General features: G+C 51.2%; 1 protein-coding gene across 2 annotated transcripts in view; it reads left to right on the forward strand.

Annotated features, from left to right (window-relative positions):
- Window positions 1-4,319: 4,319 nt before the first annotated feature.
- Window positions 4,320-12,817, forward strand: part of GTF2I (general transcription factor IIi) — a 94,935-nt gene continuing 86,437 nt past the window's right edge. Inside the window, exon 1 of one of the 2 annotated variants that reach the window (XM_079120715.1) lies at window positions 4,320-4,675. The gene's annotated coding sequence lies outside the window, so the exon portion shown is untranslated. Of the gene's footprint in view, window positions 4,676-6,041; window positions 6,064-12,817 lie in introns of those variants that run through there. The other variant, XM_079120717.1, reaches the window with a different exon arrangement.

A 12,817-nucleotide genomic window follows, 5' to 3' on the forward strand; every position in this document is an offset into this window, starting at 1 on the left:
CGGCAAACTGTACACTAAACTTAAAAAAAAAAAAAAAGAGGCTAGGTGTAGCAATGCTGCCTCTAATCCCGAGGACTCTGGAGGCTGAGGCAGAAAGATGCAATGTTTGAGGCCAGCCTCAGCAACTTAGCAAGGTCCTGAGCAACTTGTTCTCAAACTGAAAAACCAAAAAGGCTGGGGATGTGGCTCAGTGGTAAAGCACCCCTGAGTTCAATTCCTGGTCCAGGAAAAAAAAAAAAAGAGGCCAGGCTGGGCGTGGCTCAGTGGTAGATTCTGGCCCACTGTGTGCTGGGCTCCGGTTTGCTCCCCAGCACCGACCCTGCTTTTCCTGCTTCCTCAGTTGGGTGTGCCTGTCTTGGTACCTGCATCCTGCGTGACTAGTGTTTAAGGAAGACTCCGTATCACATCACTCCTAGACACAAATCAACTATCTTTTTTTTTTTTTCCTGGTACTGGGGATTGAACTCAGGGACACTCAACCACTGAACCACCTCCCTAGCCCTATTTTGTATTTTATTTAGAGACAGGGTCTCACTGAGTAGCTTCCAGCCTTGCTTTTGCTGAGGCTGGCTTTGAACTCGTGATCCTCCTGCGTCAGCCTCCCGAGCTGCTGGAATGACAGCAGCTGGAGTGCCACCGTGCCCGGCTTCAACCATCATTTTTCATCGGTTGTTTAAACCAAAACACAGCAATCTAACTCTACTTTGAAAAAAAGCTGGATGTGCAGAGAGATGTTTTCCAGAGAGGTTTATAGCACGGTCCTGAGAACGTGGCACCAGTAAGGTGAGGGAGACAGGGTCCAGGAGCAGCTACAAATACGCCAGCAACTGCCCCAGGGAGCCGGGCCTTAGTGAAGACTGAAAAGCACGGAATGGACGACCATGGGACATGACTTTGAGGGTCACAAGCTGCATGGCAGTACTTGGAGAAAGACCTCCCTTTCTACAGAGTCAACAAGCATGGCCCCCAAAGGGCAGCTTTTTGATTACAAGTGATTTTAAACCTGCCAATGCTCATTTAACAGTTTTTGGAACTGCTTCAACCTTAAAGAAGTTGGAAGCCAGGTGTAGGGATGCACGCCTGTAATCTCAGCGACGCCAGGGGTTGGGGCAGGGGAATTGCAAGTTCAAATCCAGCCTCAGCAACTCAGTGAGACCCTGTCTCAAAATGCAAAATAAAAAAGGGCTGAGGATGTGGCTCAGTGATAAAGTGCCTCTGGGTTCAGTTCCTAGTACCAAAAAGTACATACAATAATAAATAAAGAAGTTGGAGCTGTTTATGAAGAGCCAGCAAAAGTCCACTCGGAACCATTAAGCAAATTAATTCGTGGAAGAAAGAGACTATCTTCCAAGTAAGTTTTCACCATGGAGGAGTTCATTTTGACTAGATGGACTTTGGCCTAACTTTCCACACACTTCCGAATGCGACTCTGACTCCACCATCCTCAGGGAACTCTCCCTTCCCATGACCTCAACCTGAAGACGCCAACCCTCAGCTGATCCTCTCTGTAAAATATCCTCACTGACTGACATCCACAGCAGCTGAATGTTCGCCTCCAATAGGTTGGGTGCTCCAACAAGGGGGGCTCTGGGCTTCTCAAAGGTTGTTTTTCCTAGACATGTCAGCTGCACGTGGTCCAGGAGCCGCCCCCATTTTGGAGGTGTTCCACGGTTCTAACTGTGCATGGTTTTGGATGGCTTGATACTGTCTAGCTCCACCCCACCCTGACATAAACCATTCCTCTGTTCGGTGTATCCACCCTGTATATGCTACCTGCCCTTTGGTCAGGCAGTAGTTGTCTCAGGAATCCCATCTTTCCTTGGGAGTCATGGTTTCACAGTAGCTACATTCAAATAACTCTTAATTTTTTTTTTTTTTTCCCTTCAGTACCGAGGATTGAGTACTTCAGTAAGGGTTTTGAGCTTGTGAGGAAGTTGTCTTCGACCGAGCTACACTCCCGGGTCTTTTCCTGTTATTTCAGGGCAGGTTCTCTCTAAGAGGTCAAGCCTGACCTTGAACTTGCAATCCTCCTGTCTCGGTCTCTCAAGAGGCTAGGATTACAGAGATGGGCCACTGCACCAGGCCTTATTTTACTTTTAACAATGCCCCCAAGCTCGAGAATCCCGACCCTAGCAATTTGAATGCACCAAAGAGAAGCCGCAACGTGCTTCGGTTGAGCGAAAGGGTGAAGGTCCTGGACCTGATCAGGAAAGAGCAGAAGTCCTACGCGCAGGAGGCCAAGATCGACGGGAAGAACGAGTCCTCCATCCGCGAAATCGTGAAGAAGGAAAAGGAATTCCGCCCCTGCGTCGCCGTCGTCCCCCGGAACGCCAAGGTCGCGGCCACGGTGCGGGACAAGCGCCTGGTGAAGGTGGAGAAGGCGCCGAGCGTGTGGGTGGAGGCCGTGCGCGGCCAGCTTGTCCCCCTGGACGGCAGCGCCGCAAGGCTCTGAGCCTGTACCGCGAGCTCGGCGGCGCGGGGCCCGAGAGGAGGCCCTTCAAGGCCAGCAAGGGATGGCTGCACAGGTTCAGGAGCAGGTTCGGTCTGCAGGGCAGCCAGGGTGCGGGAGAGGCCGCGCCTGCCCCCGAGGAGGGGGCCGCCGCGTGTCGGGCGAGGGGAGGCAGTGGGTTAAGGATGAAGATGCGTCCAAAGCCGGGCGTGCGTTGTGATGCGAGAGGCAGGAGAGGGGTGAGTACGGTGCTGGGTGATGTGCCGAGAGCGGCCAGGGTCCCGTAGCCCACGGCGGGGGACTGAGCGTTGACCTCCACCGTGCCCGGGTCCTGCTTTACCATGAGTATGCGAGAGGACGAAAGAAGAGGACGTGTCGGGTTTGGACCATGGGGAGTTGCAGGCGTGCGCTGGGGTCCCGGGGCACCTCCCCTGTTGATAAGGGGGGACTCCTGTAATGCAAATAAGGAATCGAACTTAATATGACAAAATGCATGTGAAGTATGAGTGCAAAAATAAAGTTCTTTTTATGAAAACTTGTTGAAAGTCTCTGAATAGAGTAACAAAATTAGCCGCGAATGAATTAGGCAAGGACAACATGACTGCAAGTGACTGCCGGGGGGTGGTGGTAAGCATGTGGACAGCCGCTGCAATCGCGGTGCTTCCCAGGGATCTTTAAATTCTTCATATTTCACAGAAATCCAACATGGAGATCCCGGAGGCGGCTCCCTGGGTGCGGTCCGTGCAGGAGTGGACGGGGACCGGCAATCGCAGACCCGAATTCAAAGGCAGGGTTTGGACCGACATCAAAAGACTGGCGGCTCGGAAAGTTTTCCAGCGAGCGACAAAGAGGCTGGGAGAGTGGCAGGGGCCTCCGGTCGCCCCCTACCGAGGAGCGGGCTGGAGCGCGGCGGCGAGGCCCAGCCTCCGGCGGTGGGCGCATGGGGGGCGCGGAGACATCGCGAAAATCCCTGCACCTAGAGCTGCCCGTGAACGTCCAGGCGGCCAACTCGAGTTTTTTTTTTTTTTTTTTAACTTCGGAGTTTAACTTGGGTGAACAGTAAGGTCTCACATTCTCAAAATACGCTGAGCTTAGAAAAGTTGAGAAACAAAATATAATGCGGGGGGTGGACCATGGGATTTGAGCTAATTTGCTTGGCTGTCGAAAGAACAAACGGGCCCCCGGAGTCGGATTTTCGGCTCCCACTCTGGCTTTTCGACTTTCCTTCCAAACGCTGAGCGAGGCAGAGGAAAAGGCTGGGGAGGGGGCGGCTAAAAGCCCAGAGTGTCCTCCCCTTGCCTGCCCCAAGTTGGGGCAAGTCACTCCTAGCCTCCTTTGAAGCAAGTTTTGAAAACGCTAACAGGACTCCTTTGTGTCCCGGAGGGTGGTGCAGGGCGGAGGAGCTCCCTTTGCGGAGCGGAGAGGGCGCAGGCCACCCCGGGGCTCCCCGGCTTTCTCCGAGTGCCGGGCTCGCAATCTGCAGGGAACCGCGGGTGCAAGAGCGAGGCTCGAACCTCGAGCGGTGGCAGTGCGGACGCCGGGGCCACAGCCCGTCTGCATTTCGGTTCCTTCGCCCCAGCTCCCCTCCCCCACCCGGCGGCCGAGCAGGCCCCAGGTGCAGCCATGTTCTTGCTCCCACCACCCGCGCCTCCATTGACAGTCCTTGCCGGAGAGGGCCGGGCGCCGAGGCGCTCGCCTCGTCCTCGGGTTCGGGGCTCCCCGGCGCGGCGCCTTCTGGGAGTTGTAGTCCACAGCGCCCTCCGCCGCGCTGTCGGGGACCAATCAGGAACTACAACTCCCACTGGGCGGTGCTGCAGGTGCGCACGCGCAGCGAGCCTTCGAGGAACAAAAAAAAAAAAAAAAAAAAAAGGGAGGAGGAGGGGGTGGGGGAGGGTGAGAGAGAAGCTCGGAGAGCAGAGAAAAGGGGCCACCGGTCGCCCCCCCGCTTCCCCGCACGCGCTCTCCAGCCGGGCCGCCCGCCTGCCGCGGTTACCCCGGCCTCTCTCCTCAGTCCCCAGTGAGCGGAACGAGGCGCTGAGTGAGGCCCTGCCGGGGCGGCCATGCGGCGGTGACAGGAGCGCGGCCGAGACGCACGGGCCCCTCGCCCTCACCTCCCGCCCGCTCCCACTCCCTCAGCCGAGGCTGCTCCGCGGCGGCCGCAGCGCGCGCGGCCCCCACTCGCTTCCTTCGCACCCGGGCCCCGCGCTGCCCGGAGGCTGCACTCGGGTGAGTCCCTCTCGCCGCACGCCCGGTCCCCCGCCCCCGCCCCGGGTGCCATGGCGAGCGGGGCCTTTATTCGAGACTTTGCCCCGCCGGGGCCCGCGGCTGGGGCGCCTGGGGCGCGCGGCCCGACGGCCCTCGGGGCGGACGGCCGCCCCCCGGCGCGGCGACCCCGGCCCCGGCCGCCGCGCGTGGGGGTGGGGCGGCCGCGGTCGCGGGGGACGGCCGTTGCTCGCGCGCGCCGGCCGCCGTGGGGGAGGGGCGCGCGCCCGCCGGCGTGGGGGGGCGCCTCGCGCGTGCGGCCCGCGCGTGAGCGAGCGCGCGGGCCCGGCGGCGCTGATTGGCCGGCCGGCGGTGCGGGGGCGCGCGCGGTGCCAGGCCCGAGCCGTGGGGTCGCGCCCGCCGGGTGTAGCTGGGGCTCCTGCGCCGGGCGGCCGGCGCGCGGGATTGGCCGGCGGGCGCGGGGGCGGCGACGCGCTGCCTGGCAACTGCGGCGGGGGGCGGGCGCCGCGGGCGGGTTCCCGAGTGGTGGCCCCGCGCGCCGCGCCGGGCGCCCAGGTGCAGCGGGCCGTGGGCTTTGTGCGCCGGGCGCGCTCGCCCCGGGGGACCCGTTCTGTTTTGGGGTGTTGGTGGAAGTACACACAATGGCCGGAAGGAAGGCCGCGGCCGCGCGGCCCCGAGCGTAGCGCCGTCTGACCTCGGCCGGCACCGACGGCGGGGCCGAACGCGGAGGGGCGAGGACACGCTCGTCCTCTCGGCCCTGCACTTTTTCTTCGGAAAGTTCTGCCCGTAAGGAGGCGGCCCCCGCGCCCTCGAGGTGGGCCTGTGCTCAGGGCCGCGGGCGCGGACAATGGCCAGGGCGGCCCGGGGCGCCCGGCGCCGCGGGAGTGAGGGGAAGTTGGTTTGCAGACCGGAGCGCAGGTAGAGGCCGCGGGGCCGGGCCTGCCCCCAGGCCAGGCCTATCAGTGCACATTTTTTCGCTTCCTTTTTACATTTTTTTGCGGAGTGCATTGCCTTGGGCGCTCGCGTCGCCCGCTGCCCGTCGCTCTGGGTGGACTGCACCCCTCTCACCCCTCCTGAGGCTGCGCAGCCCCCTCCGTCAGCCTCCTGCAGAGTCCGCCGGCTGGCCCTCCTCCCAGGGTGCGGGTTCTGCCTCTGAGCTCGAGTCCCGCCTGGTGGCCAGGTGTGACCCGCCCGCAGAGACGGGGCCGAGCCCTGGCCGGCCCTCTCCTCCCCGCTCCTAACGAGTGCCCTAGGCGCCGGGTGACAACTACCGCGGAGGACTTCGTGCGTTTCCTGTGCCAGATGTGTTATTTCCCAGCCACCCCGGAATTCCACTCTGGATGAGGAGCAGGCCTGGAGAAGTGGGTGATTCGCGCCTGCCTACCCTGCAGGTGCCCGCGGGCAGTGCGACGGGCAGTCCCGCGGCGGAGGGAGGCTGGCTGGTGGGAGCGGCGTGCGGGGCTCGGCGGTCCGGGCGGGGCCCAGGAATTTGCATTTCTGTTAGTTAGCAGGTGGCGCTGTGGGAGCCCTTCTCCGCGGGGCAGTGGGTGAGGCAAATCTGGGCGAGACATTTGCTCTTCCTTAGATCTTGACCAAAAATAAATCGAACGGCGTACTGTAGATTGCTTGGAAAACTGGTTCAGAGTTGACATTTTGTTTTAGTCATGATTACAGTATTAATCTGTGGTTTAAAGAGGGGGCCATGGATTTAAGTGCGGAATTAAACTAATTAACCTCCAGTTTAAAAGGGGGTCATGGATTTCAGTGCAGAATTAAATTGGAGATCTAAATAGTTGGTTATGTTTTCCACCAACTCTTGTTAATTTATCCATGATACAGCTTTTTTTTTTTTTTTTTCCTTTTTACGGGGGGGGACCTGAGCTCCCCGCTAAGACGCTTACTTATTTTCTCCTTCACCCTCCTCCGAGTCTAGGGTCTTGAAGAGCTTGGCACTCACCCTGGAAGTGCTCGGAGTACCCTTTTGATCTTCTTCTCCACTTTTTTGCTCCTCCTCTTCCCCACTTTCTCTTCTCCATCGCAGCAGTTTTCCTGGCTCTTCCTGCAGTCTGTTTCTGGCACTCCGTATCTGCTTTTCCCCTGGTGAGTAAGTAGAAGGAAGTTTGATGCAGCCTGAGAATGTCAGAGTTGCTGGCGGATTGGCTTCCTTGTACCTGGATTGTGATGTCATTAAAAACTATATAGGCTTTCTTTTCTTTTTTTTCTTTTTTTTTTTTTTTTTTTTTTTTTTTTTTTTTGAGGCACTTGGGACTAGACCCCATTGTGCTCCACCACAGCCCTTTAATATTGTTTTTTAAAATTATTTTTTGGTACTGGGGATTGAACCCAGGGGCTCTTTATCCCTGGGTTAAATCCTCAGGGTTTAAATTATTTTTTTTAGAATTTTGAGGCAGGATCTGCCTGAGTTGCTGAGGGAGGGGCTCACTAACTGGCTGAGGCTGATCTCAAACTTGTAATCATCCTACCTCGCCTCCCAAATTACTTGGATTACAGATGTGCCCCCATGCCTGGTCCCAGTCCTTTATTTATTTTCAACAGGGACTTGCCTAGTGCCCAGGCTGGCCTCAGCCCCCGAGTTGCTGGATTACAGGTGTGGGCCACCGCACCCAGATAGACTTGTATTTGTGTGTATCTATGCGACTTTCAAAGAATTTGTTCACTCAAACTGTAAATTATGGGAGGCAAAACAAACGTATCATTGAGAAAGGGTTTATTGCTTAGTGAGTGTAGATGAAGGTTCTGAAATGAGACTGCCTGAATTCTACCCCTGGCTCTTGCCACTTCCTGGCTGGGGACCTTGGGCTGTTCACACCTTGTGCCTCAGTTTCCCCACTGGGAGTTATGACCATGACCTGATCATTATAACTGGTAATAAGAACCTTTTTTTTCTTTTTCTTTTTCTGCATTGGGGATTGAACCCAGGGTGCTCCCCTGAGCTGCATCCACAGCTCTTTTCATTTTCTATTTTGAGGCAAGCTCAGGCTGGCCTTGAGCTTGTGACCCTCCCGCCTCGCTCCCAAGTCTCAGGATTACAGGTGTGCAGACAACCTCTCCCTCTTTTTTCTTTTAATATTTTTATTAGTTGATGAATCTTTTTATTTTTATTTTTGTATTTATATGCGGTGCTGAGAATCGACCCCAGTGCCTCACTCAGGCTCGGCGAGTGCTCTGCCACTGAGGCACAGCCTAGCCCCGCCTGTTCCTCTTCGAGGGTGGTGGTGGGGACTGAGTGAGCTGAAGTGCACAGGAGGTTTGTGGCGTATGGTAAGCATCCCTTGTACAGTAGCTGTGAAAATACTGTGCCAAATACTTTGGGAAATTAAATTTTGGGGGGGCAGTACAAAGAGTAGGCAGTGATAACTCATAATACCGAGTATGATGTTGAACTCTGAAGCCAAGGGCATCCGTCTTCATGGGTTGTCCACTTGAGGATATCTTGTCCCGTGACTAGGAGAAGACATGTGTCGTGGTGGGGATCGAACCAGGTCCTCACAGGTGGTAGGCACGGGCTCTACCACTCACCGTATCCTCAATCCTGAACTCGTGTTTTAAAGAAGCACCGTATGTGACTACACCATGTTGTAATTGGGGACCTTTTAGGGGAACTACTTGAAATGGTCTCTGGTAAGAGCTGATGCATTTGTACAATGGATGGAGATCAATCATGTCTACCTTGTAAATAGTGAATTTACAATTGAAAAGTAGCTCTCTGGAGCTGGTTGCTCAAAATTAAGTTGACTCCTATTTTCTATCTTAATGCTGTAATAAATTTTAGAGGTAGTGCCTTCTTTCTCCTCTGGGAATGTTGGTATATTTGGGATAGAAATTAGAGTGAGGGAGTTAGGAATAATTGAAGTTTTTTTTTGTCCTAATTAAGGAAGTAAGAAAAGTTATATTACTTGTGGTCAGGCCCCATTAAGTGTTTTTTATTAGGAATTTGACAGTTTTATTGGTGAAACTGAGAAAATGTTGCCGAATATATTGTTTGTTTTAAATAATTTGCTGTATGTACAGGTATTACTATTGACTGTCACCTAAATGTGAATAGAGTTTATCTATAGATTGTTTTCAGATCAAAAATTGGTTTCAAGAAAATGCAGTATTGTAACTGAAATAAAATGAATAACTGCTCTTGGTCTTAGATTTTTTTTATTAGCTCTGAGGATTGATCCACTGAGCTACATCCCCAGCCCTTTTTTAAAATTTTGAGAAAAGGTCTCACTAAGTTGCTGAGATCACTGAAGTTGTTGAGACTGACCTTGAACTTGTGATACTCTTTTTTTTTTTTTTTTTTTTTTGTTGGGGTGGTTTCTTTTCACAGGGGATTGAGCTCTGGCACTTGACCACTGAACCACATCCCCAGCCCTATTTTGTATTTTATTTAGAAACAGTGTCTCACTGAGTTGCTTAGCGCCTTGCTGTTGCTGAGGCTGGCTTTGAACTAGTGATCCTCCTGACTCGGCCTCCTGAGCTGCTGGGGTTACAGGTGTGCATCACCATGCTGCCTTAGACTTTTTTACTTTATTTTTTGCAGTGCTGGTAATGGAACCCAGGTCTTTGCACATGCTGGGCAAGTGCTCTACCTCTGAGCTACACCCCAATCTGGTCTTCGACTTTAAGACCCTAAGTTACATTACATTATATCATTTGTGAAATGATAATTTGACAGAGGAGGATGACAGATGGGCATGTATTATGTCTGCATGGGGAACTGGCAGAGGAATTGATCTTACGAGGAGATTTATTGGCTTCATTCCTTCCTCCTGTTCTTTCATTCATTCTCTTTTTCTTCTTTCCTCATAAGCATTTTAAAGTATGCAGTTTAGTGGTGTTAATTCCATTCACATCTCTATTTCTAGAACTTTTTTATCACCCCAAACAGAAAACTCCCTATACCCATGTGACAAGAATGCCTCATTCCTTTTTCAGTCCCTGGAGAACTTCTGTCTTTATGAGTTTGCTTATTTTATTTTATTTTTCTCTTTTTGCCATGCTGTCTGTCCAGCCCAGGGCCTCATGATGCTAGGCAAGTGCTCTACCACTGAGCTATACCCCCAGCACTGCCTGTTCTATATATATATATATATTTTTTTTTTTTTTTTTTTTTTTTTTTGGTCATAGGGATTGAACCCAGGGGTGCTCTACTGCTGAGCAACATCCCCAGTCTTTTTTTTTTTTGGTGGTTTTGGGAATTGAACCCAGGGCTTTGTGCATGTGAGGCAAGCACTCTACCAACTGAGCTATATCCTTAGCCCATTAATTTTTATTTTGAGATGTGTTCTTACTAAGTTACCCAGGTGGGTGTGGAACTTGCCATCCTCCTACCTCAGTCTCCTGAGTAGCTGGGATTGCAGCTGACCTGGCTTAGATATTTCACATAAGTGGAATAATAGTAATTATGCTTTTGCATCTTTTTTCACTTAACATAATGTTTTTGTTGCTATAAGTTGTAGAATGTTCTGGAACATCAGTCCTTTTGAAGGCTGAATAATGTTCTGTCATCTGTCTGTGCCATCTGTGGATGGACACTGGATCGTTTCCGCCTTCCGGCAACTGTGTACAAGAGTTGTGAGCGTTGCATGCAAGTGTTATTGGTGTCCTCATCACAATTTTTTTATAGACCTTGAGCAGGAATCTGTCAGCGTGTGTGCACATGCACACCTGTGTGTTTTAAACCCTTTTGCTGTGGCAGAAGAATCTGGATGGCTGTAAATGCCTCTCTGGCCAGCACAGAAACACCTGTAAGAAGGTAGACAATAAAAACGTCCAGTAAATAGTGGGAACCATGGAAAAAAGCAATACCTGTAAGAAGAGTGTGTCCGCCACTCCGTCAGGGACACCGACTTTCAGTTTATCTTTTTCCACGTGGTCTCTGGCCTCCTTTTTGCAGTGCTGGGAATTGAACCCAGGCCTTCATGCATACTTGGTGTCTTGGAGTGATTTCTTTTTTCTTTTCTTTTTTATACAAAAACTGGTAAAACATACATAGTATAAAAATTTTTTTTTTTGTTTGTTTTGGGTGTTGGGGGTTGAACCAGGGTCTCATACATGGTAAGCCAGAGCTCAACTGTTGAGCTACATCCCTTGGCCCTTTTTATTTATTTCTAATTTTTAATTTTGGTACCAGGGATGCATAACCACTGAGCTACATCGCTGGCCCTTTTTTTTTTTTTTTTTTGGGTGCTGGGGATCGAACCCAGTGTCTTGTGCTTATAAGGCAAGCACTCTACTGACTGAGCTATCTCCCCAGCCCCCGCTGGCCCTTTTTATAATTTTTAAAATTTTGAGACAGAGTCTCGCTGAGTTGCTTAGGGCCTTGCTAAGTTGCTGAGGCTGGCTTAGAACTTGTGATCCTCCTGCCTCAGCCTCCCGAGCTGCTGGTGTTACAGGTGTGTGTCACTGCGCCCGGCTTGTTGAGTGTTTTATGAAGCACTTTATCAAGTACTTATCTTCCCTCTGGTAACACCCTTATGGGGTTAAGGACACAGGTTATGGTCATTTTTAGTAAATTTGGGATTGAAATACATAGTATTTGCAGACGGGACACCAGTTCTGAACTCATGCCTGACTTAGAGCTGACAAAACACCTTTGCCCTACCACTTGCCTTCTGTGAAGAATACATTAACAAAAAATAAAGTGAACTTTTACATCCAAATGATTTTACAATCTGGAGTAAGGTCAAAGGGACACGTTCTTCGTGTGTTGGCAGAGCAAGCTGCTGTGCTTGAAATTCTGGACTGTCAATTTAAAAGTTGAATAAATACATAGACACATTTTCTCTTAAACTGTTGTGCCAGAAAAAGCTGTAGGTTCTCCTGAATAGTTGATTTGATTTTTGTTTGTATTTTGTTTTTACTTATTTATGGTACTGGTGATGGAACCCAACCCAGGCCTCCTATGTGCGAGGCACGCGCTTTACCAGTGATCCACATTCCCAGCCCTTCTCTCCCCTTCCCGTCTCCCTGCCCCAGTCCCTTTCCTCTGTTGATCTCCCTTTGATTTTTCATGACACACCCCTGCCACACACCTTCCTATTTCTCTTTCCCCTCTAACTTCCAAACTTCCACAGAGAGAAAACATGACATTTCACTTAACATACTGGTCTCCATTCCAGCCACTGTCTTGCAAATGATACACTTTCATTCTTTTTCTTTGTGGGGGCGGGAGGGGTTGAACCCTGGGGTCCTTGGCCCCTGAGCCAAATCCCCAACCCTTTCTATTTTTTTATTTTGACACAGTCTCACTAAGTTGCTTAGGTTCTCACAGAGTTGCAGAGGCTGGCCTTGAACTTGCAATTCTCCTGCCTCAGCCTCCTGAGTTACTGGGATTACAGGCGTGTGCCATGTGCCTGGCTTAATTTAATTTTTTTTTTTTAATGACTGAATCATACCTCACTTTTTTTTTTTTTTTTTGCGGTACTGGGGATTGAACCCAGGGCCTTGAGCTTGCGAGGCAAACACTCTATCAACTGAGACATATCCCCAGCCCATACCACATCTTTATCCATTCACCTATTTATGGACACCGAGGCTGGTTCCATAGTTTGACTATTATTAATTGTGATGCTGTAAACATGGGTCTGCATGTATCTATCTGTCTATATCTACCTATCCTATATTATTATTATCATTATTATTATTATTATTAGTGCTGGGGATTTTAACCCAGGAGTGCTTTACTGTGAGCTACACCCCCAGCCCTTTTAATTTTCAGATAGGGTCTTACTTAAGTTGCTTAGGGCCTTGTACTTGTGAGTCTCCTGCCTCCACCTCTCAAAAAGTATGTGAAATTACAGGGATGTCCCATCAGGCCCCACTAAAAATTTCAGAATCTTGATTTAAAAAAATTTGTCTTTATCAGAGTTTTTCAAAGAATTTTTTATAGTTGTAGATGGGCAGATGCCTTTATTTTATTTGTTTACTATCATGCAGTGCTGAGGATCGAACCCAGTGCCTCATGTGTGCTAGGCAGGCGCTCTACTACTGAGCCGCAACGCCAGTCCCATCAAAGAGTTTGTCTTGGGAATTTCTAATTTTATTTCTTAGCACTTGCCATTGCATGTTTATTTTCTGAAGATTACATGAACTAAAATGGATTCTGTTATTCAACTTCTTCTGTCCAGGGAA

This window comes from Sciurus vulgaris, assembly GCF_902686455.1.
Source record: "Sciurus vulgaris genome assembly, chromosome: 18".
Lineage (NCBI taxonomy): Eukaryota > Metazoa > Chordata > Mammalia > Rodentia > Sciuridae > Sciurus > Sciurus vulgaris.